The 20,987-nt window shown below is 41.8% G+C and overlaps 2 long non-coding RNA genes across 4 annotated transcripts; one reads left to right on the plus strand and one right to left on the minus strand.

The window, feature by feature from the left end:
* Positions 1 to 7,422: 7,422 nt before the first annotated feature.
* LOC309697821 lies at positions 7,423 to 11,012 on the plus strand. Of its 3 annotated transcripts, none has more exons than XR_014273921.1 (4): positions 7,423 to 8,180; positions 8,319 to 8,690; positions 8,804 to 8,837; positions 8,948 to 11,012. It is a non-coding gene; the product is annotated as an uncharacterized lncRNA (long non-coding RNA). The 3 variants fall into 3 exon arrangements; XR_014273922.1 differs by having other exon boundaries at positions 7,424 to 8,180; positions 10,599 to 11,012; XR_014273923.1 differs by having other exon boundaries at positions 7,425 to 8,180; positions 8,804 to 11,012.
* Positions 11,013 to 15,053: 4,041 nt separating this feature from the next.
* Positions 15,054 to 15,928, minus strand: LOC309697824. Its single transcript, XR_014273926.1, has 3 exons — positions 15,802 to 15,928; positions 15,563 to 15,663; positions 15,054 to 15,339 (listed from the first exon to the last, which is right to left on the minus strand). It is a non-coding gene; the product is annotated as an uncharacterized lncRNA (long non-coding RNA).
* Positions 15,929 to 20,987: the final 5,059 nt, after the last annotated feature.

Genomic DNA, 20,987 nt, shown 5'->3' on the forward strand with positions numbered 1-20,987 from the left:
CTCATTAATATCAAAGCTGAATGTTTTTGGAAGTAGTTTGTAGTTTGTTTTTAGTTTGAGCTATTTTAGGGGGATATCTGTGTGTGCAGGTGACTATTACTGTGCATAATTATTAGGCAACTTAACAAAAAACAAATATATACCCATTTCAATTATTTATTTTTACCAGTGAAACCAATATAACATCTCCACATTCACAAATATACATTTCTGACATTCAAAAACAAAACAAAAACAAATCAGCGACCAATATAGCCACCTTTCTTTGCAAGGACACTCAAAAGCCTGCCATCCATGGATTCTGTCAGTGTTTTGATCTGTTCACCATCAACATTGCGTGCAGCAGCAACCACAGCCTCCCAGACACTGTTCAGAGAGGTGTACTGTTTTCCTTCCTTGTAAATCTCACATTTGATGATGGACCACAGGTTCTCAATGGGGTTCAGATCAGGTGAACAAGGAGGCCATGTCATTAGTTTTTCTTCTTTTATACCCTTTCTTGCCAGCCACGCTGTGGAGTACTTGGACGCGTGTGATGGAGCATTGTCCTGCATGAAAACCATGTTTTTCTTGAAGGATGCAGACTTCTTCCTGTACCACTGCTTGAAGAAGGTGTCTTCCAGAAACTGGCAGTAGGACTGGGAGTTGAGCTTGACTCCATCCTCAACCCGAAAAGGCCCCACAAGCTCATCTTTGGTGATACCAGCCCAAACCAGTACTCCACCTCCACCTTGCTGGCGTCTGAGTCGGACTGGAGCTCTCTGCCCTTTACCAATCCAGCCACGGGCCCATCCAGCTGGCCCATCAAGACTCACTCTCATTTCATCAGTCCATAAAACCTTAGAAAAACCAGTCTTGAGATATTTCTTGGCCCAGTCTTGACGTTTCAGCTTGTGTGTCTTGTTCAGTGGTGGTCATCTTTCAGCCTTTCTTACCTTGGCCATGTCTCTGAGTATTGCACACCTTGTGCTTTTGGGCACTCCAGTGATGTTGCAGCTCTGAAATATGGCCAAACTGGTGGCAAGTGGCATCTTGGCAGCTGCACGCTTGACTTTTCTCAGTTCATGGGCAGTTATTTTGCACCTTGGTTTTTCCACACGCTTCTTGCGACCCTGTTGACTATTTTGAATGAAACGCTTGATTGTTTGATGATCACGCTTCAGAAGCTTTGCAATTTTGAGACTGCTGCATCCCTCTGCAAGATATCTCACTATTCTTGACATTTCTGAGCCTGTCAAGTCCTTCTTTTGACCCATTTTGCCAAAGGAAAGGACGTTGCCTAATAATTATGCACACTTGATATAGGGTGTTGATGTCATTAGACCACACCCCTTCTCATTACAGAGATGCACATCACCTAATATGCTTAATTGGTAGTAGGCTTTCGAGCCTATACAGCTTGGAGTAAGACAACATGCATGAAGAGGATGAAGTGGACAAAATACTCATTTGCCTAATAATTCAGCACTTCCTGTACTGTCGTTGTTTATATTTACTGCGGGAAGAAACGGTAAAAACTGCGTTTTATAAGGAAAACGCTCGAATGAACTCTCCGCCTGTTAGCAAAAACAAAACCAAAACATCCCCCGCCCTTTCCTATTGGTGGAAAAATGTACCATGTCGACCAATCAAAAAATGACATGGCAACATGGCATTTAGTTGTTTAGGGAGGGGGAAGTTTTAGGAGTGACGGCGGTGTTTTGAGATGTGAGAGATTTGCGACATTTAGCACAAATCTTGTGTAGTTAGTGTGTAGTGTAGTCAATAGTTTTGTTGTGTGTGCCAGAACAATGAGGCGACTGCTGAATGTTACAGGTAGGGATGGGTATCGTTTAGGTTTTATCCGATACCGGTGCCAAATCGGTACTTTTGAAACGGTGCCGGTGCTTAAAGAATGGAGAACACAAAATTGGTCCAAAAACCTCTCATGTTCAGCTGGTTTTTTGTAAATAGATAACAATGTTAGCCTTTTCTGCAGCTATGGGGCATATATGGTATCACTCTTGGCTGGAAGCAGTGCTTAAACAATGGAAAAAACACAAACTTTGTCCAAAACCTCTCGTGTTTAACTGTTTTCCACTTTTTCTTTGGTCATTTTAGCCTTTTTGGCCAGGGTGAAGGGAGTATCTGCCATCAAACAAGAAGACAGCCGCATGTAGCTATGATGATGTTTGTTAGTTCACCTTACATGCATTAATGTAATAACGTGGTTAGCCTACTCAACGTAAATTACACACGAACAACATTAAGCTACTCACGCAGAGAAGAACGGCTGCTGCATCATCATCCTCATCATTTCTGCTACACTGGCAGGGCTAGGGGCCAGGACTCTCCTCTTCGGGGTTTTTGGGGGATGTTGCTAACTCCGGGTCCGATAACAGGCAACCCACGCACAGTAGATGCGCTCGGTGTGAGCAAGCTATCATACGGCGCATTTCTGGGCTTTTAAAAAAAACGCTATGCGTCGCCAGGTGTTTCATCGGATTTCAGGTGTTACCTCCTTTGACAGTATCACAGTATCAGCTTAAAGCACTTGTTGCAGGCTGCTGAGTTTGCATCTTTTGCTGTGAAGTACAGCCAGACTTTTGACCGCTTCGCCTTGGGCATTTTTAATCTGTAGCTCTGCTCTAAAAGAACGTACGTACCTGGACCGCCTACTATCCTCGGAAACTAAAATGATTGGCTAGAAGTGTATCACAGCTCAGGAAAAAAAAGCACCGAAATAAAGCACCGAAATGTGCGCTGCTTTTCGGTCTGGTTACTACCGTTTATGTCAGAACCGGTGCCATCATGGCACCGGACACCGGTACCCATCCCTAGTTACAGGTGTTACAGGAGTGATACATCTCCTGTTGTCAGGCCTGCAGGTATCTGGCTGTAGTTCTGCTTTATCTAATAGTCGACAGAAGTTGTGTTTTTTGGAGTGGCACAAATAATTTGTGTGGCATCAGATTTGATGCAGAGCAGCTGATTGTTCTGTAAATAGTTTGAAATGTTTATTTTAAAAGTGCCTTGGCTGCATTTTTAGGTAAAGGGCTGCAAAAAACTTTTTTGTTTGCAAAACTCAGTTACTTTTTTGAAGAAGTAACTATATAATTAATTGCCCAACATTGGTCATTATTTACTGTATTTTGCAGACAGAGTTACAGGACTCTCTCCCAGACCACAGACTCATACTCATAATACAAGTCAGAGCAAAAAGAAAGAAAGAAAGAAAGAAAGAAAGAAAGAAAGAAAGAAAGAAAGAAAGAAAGAAAGAAAGAAAGAAAAGAAAATAATAAAGTTGTGTGTAAACAACCACGGCAGACCCAGTGGCATTTTAATCATTCTTTATTAATACTTAACGGTTGCTGTCCACAATACACAGAGCTGCAGCTCTCCCGCTGCCAGCTCAACGTACCAACCGCAACAACCACACGCAGGACCCACTACAGTATTTAAGTAGGCAGGGCATGATTGCGGATGCCATGCAGGTATTCCATGAAAGGAATACTTCCAGGACTTCCTAAATCCCACTGAGGAAGCAGAGTCTGGGGACAAAGGAAATGACCTACCAGTCTCTGGGAGTGAGGTCACTGAGGCAGTTAAACAACTTCTTGGTGGCAGAGCCCCTGGGTTGGATGAGGTCTGTCCTGAGTTCCTGAAGGCTCTGGATGTTATAGGACCGTCCTGGTTGACACGCATCTACAATGTTGCGTGGAGATCAGGGGTAGTACCTCTGGACTGGCAGACCGGGGTGGTGGTCCCTTTCAAGAAGGGGGACCGGAGGGTGTGTTCCAACTACAGGGGGATCACACTCCTCAGCCTCCCTGGGAAAGTTCGTCCGTTAGTCAAACCTGGACTGGAGGAACATATGGTTTTCCTCCTGGTCGTGGCACACTGGATCAGGTCTTTATCCTCTCAAGGATACTTGAAGGGGCATGGGAGTTTGTCCAACCAGTCTACATGTCTTTGTGTGTTGTCGACTGTGTCCCTCAGGGTGTCTTGTGGGAGGTGCTGTGGGAGTATGGGGTGTTTGGCCAATTGCTACAGGCTAACAGTTGCAAGAGCTTGGTCCGCATAGCTGGCAATAACTTGGACTCATTCCCGGTGCGTGATGGGCTCCGCCAGGGCTGCCCTTTGTCACTGATGCTGTTCATAATCTTTATGGACAGAATTTCTAGGCGCAGCCAAGTGTTGAAAGGCTTTCACTTGGGTGGTCTGAGAATGTCATTTCTGCTTTTTGCAGATGATGTGGTTCTGTGGGCATCATCGGTTGATGCCTTCCAGCTCGCAGCTGAGTGTGAATGAGGATCAGCACCTCCAAATCAGAGGCCATGATTCTCAGCCGGAAAGAGAACCTTGAGAACCTTTTCCGGCTCAGAGACGAGTTCCTGCCCCAAATAAAGGAGTTTAAGTATCTTGGGGTCTTGTTCACAAGTGATGGGAGAAGGGAGCCGGAGATCGACAGATGGATTGGTGCTGCAACTGCAGTGATGCGGACGCTTTACCGGTCCGTCATGGTGAAGAGAGAGCTGAGCGATTATGAGCTGTGAGTAGTGACCGAAAGAGCGAGATCACGCATACAAGTGGTGGAAATGGGCTTACCCTGAAGGGTGCCTGGACTCTCCCTTAGAGAAGGGAGAGTCAAAAGGAGTCAGTTGAGATGGTTTGGGCATCTGACAAGGATGTCTCCTGGGTGCCTCCTGGGTGAGGTGTTCCAGGTATGTCCCACTGGGAGGAGGCCCGGTGACACGCTGGAGAGATTATATCTCTCGGCTGGCATGGGAACGCCTTGGTGTTCCCCCGGACAAGCTGGAGGAGGTGGCTGAGGAGAGGGAGGTCTGGGCTTCTCTGCTTAGGCTGCTGCCCCTGCAACCCGGCCCTGGATAAGCTGAAGAAGATGGATGGATGGATGGATGGATGGATGGATGGATGGATGGATGGATGGATGGTGTGAACATGGTAAGAAATGGACTGGTAATTAGAGTAAGCAGTCAAAAATGATATGAGAGTAAAGAAAAAATGGCAGGAAGTGAATTGATGCAAAGTTGAAAACTTTGTGGAAGAATGAATTATAATGTGAATTTCATTTTGGAAAACATGTATACCATGTGCTCTGAACTAACGAGTAGAGAGACCATCCAGTTTATCATCAGTGCTCAGTTACAAAATCCTGCATCTCTGATTGTGTCAGAGTTTGTGAGTGCCTATGAAACTGGCAGATCTGACATTCATTTTGCACATGTTGTATCTCTGTAACCATCAGTGCTCTAACGTATATACGAATAGATTTTAGGACAACATGTGCTTCCATTTTCATATCTTTTTTTCAGAAGTGACAAAGTCTCAAGGACATTAAACCACAAGCGAAAGTCTGAAGTATGATTTTAGAAGGTCACAAAACACTGACAGTCAGAATTTCCTAAAGAAACCCACCTGAAGGATTAATAAAGTCCTATCTAATCTAATCTAATCTAATCTAGTCTAATCTAATCTAGTCTAATATAATCTAATCTAATCTAATATCTTTTTCTCAGTTACTATATTTTTACATGCATTTTTAGGCTTCTTTGATTTAAAAACGAAAGCCACAGTGGGTCCACCAGACCTAGAAACATTTGCTGTAACAAAAAACATGGACACTACTAATTTGCATGAAATACAGGAAACATTTGTCTTCTTGTGCTGTTGTGGTTGCCCCTTTTTCTCGGTAACACCATCTCCAAACCATACATCACAGCTGGTCTCACTGCCATCTTGTAAACTTTCACTTCCCCTCTTCTCTTCACCCTGTACACCTCTGACTTCTGCTACAACTCTGAATTATGCCATATTCAGAAGTTTGCAGACGACACGGCCATCATGGGGTGTATCTGGGATGATCAGGAAGAGGAGTACAGAAGTCTGGTGAGGAACTTTGTCGCATGGAGTCACACAAACCACCTGCAACTCAACACCTCAAAGACTAAGGAACTGGTTGTGGACTTCGGGAGGTCCAGAGAAGGTCCACTGCCGGTTCAGATAGAGGGGGAGGAGGTGGAGGTGGTCAACAAGTACAAGTACCTCGGGCTGTGGGTGGACAATAAACTGGACTGGTCATGCAACACAGAGCACCTGTATAAAAAAGCCCAAAGCCGACTGTACTTCCTCAGGAGGCTGAGGTCTTTTAACATCTGCAGGAAGCTCCTGAGGATGTTTTACCAGTCGGTGGTTGCTGGAGTACTTTTCTATGCTGTGGTGTGCTGGGGGAGCAGCACAGCAAAGAGGGACTCATCCAGGCTGGAGAAACTGATCAGGAGGGCTAGCTCTGTGGTCGGCATGAAGCTGGACACTCTGGTGACAGTGGCAGAGAAAAGGACACTAAAGAAACTGATGGACATTATGAACAATGCTGGGCATCCTCTGCACACGGCCATAAACAATCAGAAGAGTCTGTTCAGTGACAGGTTGCTTCTCCCCAAGACAAGAACTAACAGACTTAAAAACTCCTTTGTCCCACACGCCATCAGACTGTTTAACTCCTCTCTGGAGGGGAGAGGGAGGGGAAACAGGAGGACAAAGGAGGGGGGAACAACTAAGCTGTAGTGCCTCTTCACCTCACTGTACAATACCTTGTGCAATACTTTTTGTAAATAGTCAACAGTGCAATAGACTCAATACTTGAAATGTGCAATTCACTTGTATTTTTATTTTTATTCCTATTTATTCTATTTATCCCCTTTGTATATTTTATTTATATTTGTCTCTGTATTTATATATGTGTGTGTGTGTGTGTGTGTGTGTGTGTGTGTGTGTGTGTGTGTGTGTGTGTGTGTGTATATATATAACAGTTCTGTAACTGTAACTTCGGTCGTTGCTGTGCTTTTTGGAAGTCGAATTTCCCAGAGGAACCCACCCGAGGGATTAATAAAGTTCTATCTTATCTTATCTTATCTTACTTGTTCTGCCACAAATCACCCCTGGCAGTCATCTCCACCCACTCCACCCTGCTTGCATTCTTTTTCTTCTTCACCTCTCTTGTTCATGTTTGCTTGACATTTTTTGTTTCAACACTGAATAAAAAAGTTGGTTTGAGTTGCCATCTCTTTACAGTAGACTCCACAGGCTGTGGTGACTAAATTGTGTTAACCACACGTTTTAACATCTCATGACATAAATAACATAAATTCACTTTGTATCTGTAACACTCTACGTTTCAAACTGTGGAGATTTTTCGTTGTTAGTCATAATGCAGTTGAAAAAATAAACTGATAAAAAAACAGAAAGGTTATGAAGCCTGGATTATGATAACTAACGGAATCTAAGACCAAATTACTGTATTTAAATGAGTGTTAGTACCTAATAGTACCTAATACTCAGTATTTGTTGTGCTGATAGAATTCATCATTCCAAGTCATTCATCAAAAAACCTGTCGTGCCACACAACCTCATCATAGTATAAAGTGTTTGGGAAACATGAAATTTGTTGACACGACTTTGGAAACGTTTTGAACAGAGTGCTGTTTAAACTCCTTCTCATGACGTCACGTTGCGTTTGCATCCTGCCACCTGTAGGAGCAGCACTCGTGGTTCTTATGTGAGGGTGGGAGCAGAGAGCTCATATCTTCACTTTGACTGGAGGACTTGCTCACTTCACAGCTGCTATAGGACTGAGATATTAAGCTGAATTTCAAAGAGACTCTGATACTTGGTGTGAAAAGCAGGAAATATTTCTTTTTCCGTGTCTGTAATTTTACAGGTCAGAAGCTGCAGCCTCAGCAGGCACCGAACTGCTCAAGATGTTGAATAAACTCCTGCAATATGTCCGTAGTGGAAAAATCGGCACCACTGGCACAGGCTTTGGGATTTTCTTCGCATTTATGTATCTGCAAGCCAAGATGTGCGCTTGCTCAGGCCACACTTTTGATTGCAATGAAATGGTGGTCGTGCCTGTTTTTTTAGTATTTTTCCTGGTGCTCCTGATAGACCAGACATTTCGGAGCACAGCGGACCATCCATCCACGTTTTTATGCCTTGTACTAAAGCGCGTTATCAGAGCGTTTCTAATCAGTCTGCTGTGGATTGTAGCTGTGTTGCTTTTCACAGACTGGTATAGTTGCTGTACCACTGATGAAAAAAAGAGGAAGCTGTTCTGCGAACCTGAGGGTCTCACGGCTGATGAAACAGCTCAAATAACTGAGCTGCAAATGAAGTCAAAGGTGAGGATGTGCATATGTACACAGTGAATATGTAATGTTATTGTACTGTTACGTTTTCTTTTTAATTTATGAAAGTATAATAAATACACAGACACATTAATGCTGTTATGTTTTGCATGTTTTTTGCTTCTTTTTCAGCTTGCTGCTTACTCTCTGCTCCTCAGCATGACTGTTGTCGCTTTCTTCATGACTTGGAGTGGGTGGAGAAAATGGTTTGAAGAAAAATACAGTTGGTGCAACAAGAAAACTTTTTACTACAAACTGATTTTGGAAGAAGAGAAAAAGGTTCTGGAGGAGCTTTTGAGGAAAGAAGCAAATGAAACTCTGACTAAAGAAATCACGAGCAACATAAAAAGGAAAGACTGGGACGGCTGTTTAAATGTTGCTCAACAAATGATCAGTAAAGCAAAACATCAAAAACCAGAAGCAACCAACCAGCAGATCAACTGGATCAGTGAGGGGAGCTCCAGCAGAGGGGGACAGCATCATCAAGCAGCAGCACATCAGCAGGTAAAAGGCTCTGTTATATACAGATGTTACAGCTGCCAGACTCAGTCAGGGGCGTCAGACTCAATCACTGAAAGAGCACATTTTTTTTATTCATTCATAACATTATTTTGCAGGCACAAAAGTATGAACTTCAAGCACTGTCACGAGGTAAATACACACGCAATCCTTATTTCACCTTACAGCTTTCTTGACATCACTTAACTTCCCTTTTACTGTGATAATTCAAAAAAACCAGACACTTCATTATGTTTCTTCAGTGATGTGAAGACGGTGATCTGCACATTTGCCCCCCGAGGTCTCTGCTGTACCTGTCTTCACTAAAACTGTTGCATATCAAGTGCTTATTTTTTGCTGGTTTTACATTTACAAAACTATCATAATGACACAACAGACAGTAAATTTCTAAACTGAGCCAAAAGCTGTGATTCAGCTTAGACATGAACTTTAAACTGATCTGTTATTAGAAATTTATAGTTTATTCAATAAAAGCAATAAGTGGTGAACCAGCGTATTTATCATCCTATTTGAATTAATGAAGGATGAACTCATTTTAACGTTACACTTTTTAATAATTAGAGTTCAATTTAACCACTTTATAGTGTTTTTGTATTGTGGAAAGAAGTCAGAGAACCGATGTATTCTGGAGTTGTCCAAACAGACAAACTCCACACAGAAAGGCCGCAGCCACGTTTGAATCTTGCTCCTGTGAGGTGACAGTGCTAACTACTGCGACGCCCTGCCAGCCTGTCTCAGATCTCCAGTCCATGTCAAGGCACCTTCTGCTCCCTGTCCCCTTGAACTTTGTGGATGTAGAGTTTCACAGTTTCATGATTCCGTAAAATTTGTAAAATGTATTTTCCTTTATTTGACCCAAACTCAGTATCTCAGTAGCTACAGGTAAAATTTGACTGGCACAGCCTCAATGTAAAAAAAAAAATGTAGTATTTGGAAAAACAAATAAAAGTATAAAAGTTTTAAATAATTTATTGTTTATGTATTTTGGGTCACTTCAAGTAATCAAATTTCAAGTTAAAAAAAATGAAATTTAGGGTGTTTGCTGCTGTTAAATGTCAAAATGGGTCAAATTCAACCTGAATAGTATATATGGGTTAAACTTCTGTGTATGAAGCTTTAGACACATAACAAACTGATGAGTCATGTGTTGGATGGATACGTGACGATGTGAATATCTGAGTGAAAACGAGCCCTAAATTACTTTAAAAATCTAAAATGGGATTAGATGTAGTCTAAAGGGGATTTTTAAATGCAGACTGTCTGTGTCCTGAACATTTCAAGTAGGAACTTGTTCACAGAAAGACATTCAGTCATGTAAATTATTTTAAACAACAATTTTAATGCTGCAGTTTTTAAAAATTTGGGCTGTACCTCAATATCTTTCACTGAAAATCACCTAAATGGTCACTCACAGGCCAATTGCATAGCAAGAACATGAATAACAATCATTAATTCAGACTAAATCAGGCTCAGATGCAGTTCTGATTCTGGTCATTCTGGTCTTTTCCCATCCAGATCAGATTTTAGATCTGCTCACAGTGGCTGTTAAATAAAGCTTTTAATCTCCTATTGCTGTTTTTTTCAATTAAACATCACCATCTGTTCAATTCCTCAGTGAACAAAGTCAGAACTCTGTTTGTTGCACACACTGCCTGGAATCGGGCCCAGAAGTAAGAACAGGCTATAAGTACAATTTTGTCCCAGTAAACACTAACGATTCCTCGGGTTGTGTGTGTATTGTGCTTTATTTTAATTGTTTTAATTTTTCAAGTCCGGTTTCATTTGATTCTGTTAAGACCGAAGTTTAGTTTTCAGTCTAGTTCTTACTGTAATAACTTTGTTCTTTATAGACACAATTTGTTTTCTGACAAAAATGTTTTTTCTGTCCGATAGAGATCAGAGACAGCGAACCATTATTTAATGAAACCTCTTGAAAGTGGATTAAGAGAGGCAGCTAAAGAATCAATGCAAGTGACCACAAGAAATCATGCCCATCCAGCAGTCCAGTTTCTGAAGCTTACCTGGGTTCAGGTGTTGGGTGCAGCAGTCTAAGCAGAGACACCCAGACCTCCTTTTCCTTTGCAGCTTCCTGCACCAGAGGCCCAGTCTCTCTTTATACAGTCTTTGTCAGACTATGTAAAGCGTCCATTCTGTGTTGTTGCTGTTTGTAATGATAAATCTAAAGAATTTTTTTTATTATGCTTTATTGTGTCTGTTGCCTATTGACAATTCAGCTTTCACATTAATAAATATGCAAACTGAGTGCTGTAAATACAAAATATTCATCAAAATAAATTCTTCTGCAAAAAAAAGTCATACCATTTGATATTTTGTTGGTCCACCTTAAGCTCTGATAATAGCACATTGTTCCCGTGACATTGTTTTGATAGCTAATGTGGTGTCATTTTACGCAAAGATGGCAAAATTGGACTGCTACATGATTTTTGGGGGGAACATAGTTTTCAGTTTTCAGTTTTATTTGTCATATGCAAGTTAGCACAGGGTCAACATTGCAATGAAATGTGTTTGACGAGCAGCAGTCACTCAGCAGCATGATACAGTAGGAGAAAATATAATAAAATAAAATAAAATAATAAAGAAAATAGAAAAATAGTAAGGAGCAAAATATTAGAGAGACATGGTAAAAGAGAAAAGATGACTAAATATATATATATGTATCTATAAATATAAATATATGTACACTAGTGATTAAATAAGAAAATCTTGAAAAGAAATATGACGGGAGGGCAGATGGGATATTGCACAGGAATGAGCAGCAGAAAATTACAGTATTACATAGAATTGGTGAACCTAGATCTCCAATCCATCTCTTACCTATTTCTCTAAGTTATTTAACATGCAATAATGTTAAAATTGTGCTTTTTAGACTTTTTTTTCATGACTGCACAGGAAGAAATAAGTCTGCTACCTCAGTTTTTTGAATAAAATATGAAAGTCTAGAGAAATTAAAATTGTACATCCAGCAGTGGACTGCTACATAATGTGAACCTGTATGTGTCTGCCGTGAAGTCATCACTGAGAGCTTGGAAAACTCAAGCAGTCAACCCACCAATCCAAGCACCAGAACACAAACTGACTGGGTTTAGCATGCATACAAAAACTGTACCAGAGTAATGAAGTACTTTAGCTTTCACTTGGTTTATTTGTTTGTTTTGTTTTTGTAGTTTTCTTATTATTTGATTTGATTTTTTTTAAAAATATATAGCGATATAGATAGATATCCACACACACACACACACACACACACACACACACACACACACACATTTTTGGACAAAATGGGGACATTTCTGTCTTCACTGATAATAAAAGACTGCACATTAAGAACTCCAGTACTTGTATCCGGTGAGGCTACATATAATATAGGCAATATTAGTGGTTGGTGTTGGTAACAGCAAATACACAGGTCACAATTATATGAGCAGCAGAACAAATTTCTTTTTTTTCTAAGAAAGATGGAAGGTCATTTGGAGGTGCTTTTGATGTTTTAAACAATTAAACTGTTCCATTTGCATTAACAGCCACCTTGCAGCCCATTGGCTGTTGTCTGACAACAATGCACTGTTCTGACCAAGCATTATCCAATCACATTCAGTTTCAGCACTAACTTCAAACAGCTTGTTTACCTTGTAACTGTCACCATGGACACCAGTTTACCCACACACCAGCTGCTTCCTGTTCGTGTTGGTATCTGATGTTCCTCTTTGTTACTTTTTATGTTTTACAATAAGCTCACCATAGTACATAGTGTTGCATCTGAATATACGTTAGCTCATTACAAAACCAACCAGATGTTCTGTGGTTTAAAAAGAAAAAGACTGAATTTGCAGAAGTGATGAAGATGATCCCTTTGATTTCATTCAAGATGTTTCCTGTCTCATAATGTTTCTCAAAATGTTTCCTGTGCCCTTTGATTTGTTAAAAATGTTTGTTCTAAAATCTAGTAAAGGAAGTCACGTTCTTCATTATTTCTCCTGCCTAAGCACAGTGATTTAATACGTTTTAATGGCAATTGATCCTTAAAAGAGGCCAATCTAAGACAAATGGTGCAGTAGAAATGTGTTTGTTTGCAAGTGCCTTATTGTGGAAAGGGTTTGTGGGATTATTATATTATCTTATGCTATGTTACACCTAGAGATGGACCGATCCGATATTACGTATCGGTATCGGTCCGATACTGACCTAAATTACTGGATCGGATATCGGAGAAAAATAAAAAATGTAATCCGATCCATTAAATATCACGAAAGCACCTCGCAAAACTTGCAACACGCCGTAACTCACCTCAGAACATTAGCAGTCGGAGCAGTATGCATCACGTGATAGAGCGGCTGTGGCATGCGGGACCTGTCGGTGGTCTGGATAGCATGTGGAGCTTCGCTAGCAACCTGGCATTTCATCTCCGACAAAGTTATCCCCGAGAGAAGTAAAGCAAGTGTGTAAGTCCATCTCTGAATGTTTGTAAAGCATTCCCACGTTAAGCTTAACAAGCGACTGCCTCTCGCTCTCCGGCTGCTACTTCAATCGTGAAACTGCTTAAATGATCAGCTGATCGGCTTTTCTGTCGGGAGTCCGTGTCTCTTGTTTGTTTTTGGCCCACTTTGCACCAGAAAGAGGAAACCAGCGGCTGAACAACAGCAGCACGTTTAAGCTTGATAAGCTGTTGTTAGAATTTATTTAATATTACTTTCTACTCGAGGATCTTTTTCCACGTAGCTGACGGCTGGTAAATCCGCACGGTTGGTGCGGTTGGTAGATCCGCAGGGGCGGATCTAGCAAAGTTTAGCCAGGGGGGCCGATAGGGCATGAACAGGGAAAAGGGGGCACAAAGACATACTTTTCTTTCTTATTCTCATTTAAAATGTCGAGCTTTTAATAAATAATTATCTGACACCCAAAGTTTTAATTTGATGTAAAATGAATAGAAGTCAATTACTGTACATAGTGACTATTAAGTCTAATATATACCCTAGTAAGCTATAGTACTTTTTCCTTTGGGAAGGTACCATCTGTGCAGTCTGCAATTTTGTTGAAGAAAGATGTTGAATCTATTTAATATTTCTTGAAAAATAATTGATTTCTGTGCATTTTTTTTCACACTGCATCAAATTAAGGTTGATTACGTCGATTAAGCATCATGAGGTGGCGCGTGAGGGGTGGTTCCCTATTTTTTATTTATTTATTTTTGTTGTTGCTGGGAGTTGGAACCCTATTAGTTAGGTTGCTTAATATTTACGCTAAGTACTCTTTAAAATACCAGAATAGGGAGGATGGTGTAGGTCTAAGTTTATTAGATTGATCAGTATTGCTGAACTATGAAATATTTTTTTTGCATACAGGTATAACAGAATAGCTTTAGTGTAGTTGTTGTTTTAAACTTGAGTATGAACTTGCAGACTTGCAAAATGCAGCAAGATATTTTAAAAAACAGTTTTGTTGATTAAAAAACACTATATCGGATTCATATCGGTATCGGCAGATATCCAAATTTATGATATCGGTATCGGTATCGGACATAAAAAAGTGGTATCGTGCCATCTCTAGTTACACCCCTAATTAAAGATTGTGAAATTATTATGTAGTTTTAGTTTGCATTATTCTCCTGAATTAGGAGAAGATGATAACTATTACATTTGGTAATCTGATTTGTATCTGCTGTAGACTTCTGATTTATTGCGAATGAATGATATTGTCTATGATGCATTATACTGCTGAGTTATAAGAAATAGTGTTTTCGGAGAGTCATGGCCTTATTTGTCTGATTAGAAAAGAACAGAACATACTGCAGAGAGAGAAAGAATGTGAATGTTTAGGTTTTTACGACTAGGTGGGGGCCACTAGAGGCTATAAGAGTTTGAGTCACCCTCCACCAGTTGGAGATTTGCTGTGACCCTCTGCATGCATGTCTCCCCATCCGGATGGTTTATGCTCAAAAGTGTTGAATTGTGTGTAATAAAGGAATTGTTGATTGAGCATTTATACACCGAGTATCGTCCTTCCTTTAGCCCAAAGATCGAAAGAATCGGGAGGATTTAACAATTTGGTGCCTTGTGACCCGGATCTTTGGTGTGCTGAGGAAGGCAGATTTGGCCTGTGGTGAGAGCGTGAGGCGAGGCGAGCAGAGGACCGGTCCAAATATAAAAGGGTAAGCACAGCCTGTTGTATTATAAATACCAAATGTGCATATTGGAAATTCTAAATTAATCTGTTCACTGAGTTACACGTATTTTCACATTAAATTTATCGGTGTCCAGGTTTTCGTCATTGTTTTCGAGATACTAACATCATAAGTTGAGGCTGAATTCCAGTGTGACATAGGAACTGCCTCTAACAAGAAACTAATAACATACTACGTTGAGTCTAGAGTTACTTTCCACATTCAACTTTGTCTATAACTTGCTTCTGTGGCAATAAGTCTCTGGATGATGCGATACACTCCTTTACTCACAGTTCGACGAAAGAATAAGATGAGTGTAGATGGCTGCAAGGCAGCGATGAGTTTTCACTGTAGCAGCCTTTGGCATCAAGAACGACAGAAGAGTCTCTAACGGGTGCAGCCATTTATTTCCTCACCACACACGGCTCATTCTCTGGACGTTGAGCACCGTGAAAACTATAAAATAAGAAAAAATTGATACCCGTACAGTACCTTTTGAACTATAACAATGAGCAATAACAACAATGAGCTTAAGTTAATTCAGGCAAGTTCAAACAAGTAATTTTGAGATACACAGTCACAGATTAAATAAAACAAAAGGGGTTACTTCAAACAGCATCAAGGGGTTACACAGTTCAGTTAAATAAAATATAACAACAGATCACCTCTCATCACATACCTCAGTCCGCTTGCCAAGGGTGCAAAAACTCCGGTAAACACTTAAACACTTCGGCCCGTTTCTCATGGGGTGCTGCTAGCTTGCATGACACACATGTCTAGCTAAAAAATAGCACATGGATGTTAGTAACGTAAATACAGAATGAAAAGGTTTTCAGATAGCTCACAATACAAATGCAGCAACATACCTTACATTAGAAACACACTTATCATACTTATCAAAGTATTATCGTAACTTACATGGACTTTGTACAACTTATTCCTGCCGCGACAGACTGCTCCATACACGTTACGGGGCATGCCTCTGAGCACATCCGTCCCCAGTGCGCCTGCGCATACAGTTCCGACAACCCCCGCAAGGATGACTTATGGTACAGATCAGCGGTTCATTACAGGAGGAATGAAATGCTCCTTTGTGAGTTTAAACATGATCTTAACCTCAACTAAAAGCTAAATATGAATAACACAAGAACTATAATCACAAATCTAACATGAACTGAATACAAAACTATACTCAGAGCACTGGGACACCAAAAATAACTGGATCAACTTATATTACTGTTACAGTAACATGATTGTTTTGTCCACGACATTTGCACATTCCTTACCTCTACAGGAATCCCCCATTGCTCTGAGGATTACCCAGAATTTCTTACCCTTTGTAAATATTGCAGGGTGACTTTTGCAACAGTAGGTGGTGCCAATGCTTTAACTTGAACTCTATTTAACTATGTTACACTTCCATGGCCTTTTTAAAAAAAACTGTTCTAACTAACCAAATCATAGACTGAATGCTTTGTCATGCAAACACATTTTCTTTCACAAGAGGAGCACTATGGCACTATCCACTCTTTGTAGGCTCATCTTTTAATCTTGTTTTCATAATATTATCTGTGTGGAATATGAAAAGCAAAGAGACAGAAAGAGAGAAAAGAAGCAGGAGGTGGGTTGAGGCTGAAACAGAGAGACATGCTGCATCTCCAACTGCTGCATCTTTAACAAAACACACTCAAACCATACACAGCACCTGAAAGATAAGAAAAAGAAAGATACACAAACAAACACTGCGTTTTCTGTGTGTGTAAGACAGCGAATGTTCTTGAAAACGAGGGTGATAGACTGCTATAATGCCCCTAGTGAGGCAGGTAAAGACCCCGGATACATGGCCTTCCACAGCTCCACAAGAGTGCTGAAGACCTGAGGCCACACATCTTGAAAAAAAAATGCCGCCCTGTCGTGCTTGAACATGTTGCTGGTTTTTCAAAGTAGCATGCTGATGGTCTAAAACTGTGGGAGCAATAGGTTGGTATTTTATTTGTGTGGGTGTGTTCCCTTTCTTGCTTCAACATACTGATGCCTCAAATAACAAATGAAATGCATCCCAAAGCATAAAGACTGTTTGAACATCTAGGTTTGTCATTAAAAGTAAAAGATCCAAAAGAGAAACAAGTAGTTGGGGATGTTTGGTTTAAATTTATGGTAAATGGGCTGATTCTTACTCGCGGGCAGCACTCAAAGCGCTTTATACAACATACCACATTTACACAATCCTTTTTTCTATGCTTTTAAGTGCTTCCAAAACAACATTCAAACATTGACACACCGATGGTTGCATCAGAGAGCAACTCTTGCCCAAGGACATTTAGCAAAATAGACATTTTTTATCATCAATAGCATTTTTCTCATTTTAAACTAAAAATTTGTTTTTTACTTTTTTTATGGGCAAAAATGCCATCTGTTTGCGTGAGCGCCTGTGAGCGTGCTTGCGTGTCTGTGCGCACCCGTGTGCCCATGCCTTTGTCCTGGCCCATGCTTGTGTGTGTGTGTGTGTGTGTGAAAAATCCAGAGCGTTCTCACTCCCGAGGCGTAACATGTCGACGTTTTGTCACGTCCCGCGGCGTTCCTGAGGAACGCGAAAGGAGACCTTCGGCGTTCTTATGGTACGCGGCGGGTTATTGCTGGAATCCAGTGCAATGACGCTCCCGCGGTAGTAGACGTTCCAGCCCTGTATTCCAGCCCTAAACCTAACCTTATCCCTAGCCCTGACCATAACCTTATTCCTGACCTTAACCAGGACTTTAATGATGTTAAATAGCGTGTTTCTAAGCGATTTGAAGAAAAAGAGCGAACATGTGTAGGTTCAGTCCAGACGGTTCTCATATTTCCTCTTTTTCCGAGGTCGTCATTTAGGAACGTGGTGGGTAGCCGAAAACGTAATATGGTGACGATTTGTCACCTAGCGTAAAATGTTACGCTTTGGGAGTGAGAACGGGTTGGAAAAATCTGTTAAACCTTACTAATGTGCTTTTGTAACGTTCAGTATGGCGAGTCATACAGGCTGCATACCGCCTTGCAAAACTTTATTTACATTTATTTGCGTATGTATTTTGCAAAGTAGTAAGTAGTAGTAGAGATTTAGAATCAAAGTCCAAGTCACAAACTCTCGTGATCCCAAACAACCCCCAAGCATAACCTCACTGCGGCTCCCACCTAACCCAAACCCTTAGGCAAGTGCTCGTTACCACAATAATAACGTAGTTACTGTAACGCGTTACTTAATAACGCGTTAGTCCCTACACTGGTAGTTAGTGTGTTGTGTGGGCCTTGTTTTGTTCTGTGTGTCAGTGAGGGTACTATAGTGAATGTAACAGCTGCTGCCAAAAGCCAACAAACGCAGACTGCAATGTAAACACTGTCTCCAGGTGGGAAACAGAATCAGAATACTTTATTGATCCCTGGGGGAAATAATTTTTTGTTACAGTGCTCCATTATAAACCAACATTAAGACAAGACAGACAATACGCTAACTAAGAATAGTACAATATATACATATATATACATACATACATAAGTCACTCATAAATAAATAGCTGGAAAAGAAACATGTGTAGTTGTAGCAGTAAACAGTGTGTTAAGTGGATGCGTTGTACAGGGAGCCACAGGCAGGAAAGATTTCCTGTGTCGTTCAGTGGTGCTTTTCGGTAATCTCAGTCTCTCACTGAACGAGCTCCTGTGACTGACCAGCATGTCATGGAGTGGGTGGGAGGTGTTATCCAACATTGTCTTTATTTTGGACAACATCCGCCTCTCCGACACCACCTTGAGGGAGTCCAGCTCCATCCCCACATAATTACTGGCCTTACGGATCAGTTTATTAAGTCTGTTGGCATCTGCGACCCTCATCCTGCTCCCCCAGCATGCAACAGCATAGAGGATCGCACTGGCCACAACAGACTCGTAGAAAATCCTCAGCATTTTCTGGCATATGTTGAAGGACCTCAGTCGCCTCAAAAAATAGAGACGACTCTGGCCCTTCCTGTAAAGTGCTGTGGTGTTTTTAGCCCAGTCCAGTTTATTGTCAATGTGTACTCCAAGGTATTTATAGTCCTCCACAATGTCAACACTGACCCCCTGGATTGAAACAGGGGTCAAGTGTTTCCTGGTCTTCCTGAAGTCCACGATCAGTTCCTTGGTCTTTGCCACGTTGAGCTGCAGATGATTCTGCTCACACCACGTGACAAAGGAGTCGACCACAGCCCGGTACTCTGTCTCATCATCCCTGCTGATGCATCCAACCACCGCAGAGTCATCAGAAAACTTCTGAAGATGGAGGTCTCTGTGCAGTGGCTGAAGTCTGTGGTGTAGAGGGTGAAGAGGAAGGGGGAGAGGACAGTCCCCTGTGGTGCCCCTGTGTTGCTGATCACCTTGTCAGACATACATATTGTGGTCTTCCTGTCAGGTAATCAACAATCCAGGACACCAGAGAAGCATCCACCTGCATCGCTGCTAACTTATCACCCAGGAGGGTCGGCCTGATGGTGTTGAAAGCACTGGAAAAGTCAAAAAACATGACCCTCACAGTGCTCGCCGGCTGGTCCAGATGGGTGTAGACACGATTGAGCAGGTAGATGATGGCGTCCTCAGTTCCGAGACGAGGCTGATAAGCGAACTGGAGGGGATCCAGATGTGGTCTTACTATGGGTCGCAGCTGGTCCAGGATGAGCCTTTCCAGGGACTTCATGATGTGGGAGGTCAGTGCCACGGGCCTGTAATCCTGGGGGCCACTGGGACGTGGCATCTTTGGTACAGGGACGAGGCATGATGTCTTCCACATCACCGGGACCCTCTGCAGACTCAGACTCAGCATAAACAGTTTATGAAAGACTCCACACAGCTGGGGGGAACAGGTCTTGAGGACGAGGGGACTCACTCCGTCTGGTCCAGCAGACTTGCCTGAGTGAAGTCTCCTCATTTGCATCTCAACCTGGTATTGAGTGAGGGTGATGGGTGGGGGAGGGGTGTCAGGAATCTCACAATTCAATTCAATTCAATTCAATTTTATTTATATAGCGCCAAATCACAACAAAAGTCGCCTCAAGGCGCTTCATAGATACAGAGAAAAACCCAACAATCATATGACCCCCTATGAGCAAGCACTTTGGTAACAGTGGGAAGGAAAAACTCCCTTTTAACAGGAAGAAACCTCTTAATACATAGTGAGTGAGAAAGGTGACTGGAAAGGAAAAACTCAATGCATCATGGGAATCCCCCGGCAGCCTACATCTATTGCAGCATAACTAAGGGAGGATTCAGGGTCACCTGGTCCAGCCCTAACTACAGTGGGGTAAAAAAGTATTTAGTCAGCCACCGATTGTGCAAGTTCCCCCACTTAAAATGATGACAGAGGTCAGTAATTTGCACCAGAGGTACACGTCAACTGTGAGAGACAGAATGTGAAGAAAAAATCCATGAATTCACATGGTAGGATTTGTAAAGAATTTATTCGTAAATCAGGGTGGAAAATAAGTATTTGGTCACCTCAAACAAGGAAAATCTCTGGCTCTCACAGACCTGTAACGTCTTCTGTAAGAAGCTTTTCTGTCCCACACTCGTTACCTGTATGAATGGCACCTGTTTGAACTCATCATCTGTATAAAAGACACCTGTCCACAGCCTCAAACAGTCAGACTCCAAACTCCGCCATGGCCAAGACCAAAGAGCTTTCGAAGGACACCAGGAAAAGTATTGTAGACCTGCACCAGACTGGGAAGAGTGAATCTACAATAGGCAAGCAGCTTGGTGTGAAAAAATCAACTGTGGGAGCAATCATCAGAAAATGGAAGACATACAAGACCACTGATAATCTCCCTCGATCTGGGGCTCCACGCAAGATCTCATCCCGTGGGGTCAAAATGATCATGAGAACGGTGAGCAAAGATCCCAGAACCACACGGGGGGACCTGGTGAATGACCTGCAGAGAGCTGGGACCAAAGTAACAAAGGTCACCATCAGTAACACACTACAACGGCAGGGAATCAAATCCCGCAGTGCCAGACGTGTTCCGCTGCTGAAGCCAGTGCATGTCCAGGCCCGTCTGAAGTTTGCCAGAGAGCACATGGATGATACAGCAGAGGATTGGGAGAAT

The sequence above is a fragment of the Aulonocara stuartgranti genome, assembly GCF_965226115.1.
Source record: "Aulonocara stuartgranti genome assembly, chromosome: 20".
Classification (NCBI taxonomy): Eukaryota; Metazoa; Chordata; class Actinopteri; order Cichliformes; family Cichlidae; genus Aulonocara; species Aulonocara stuartgranti.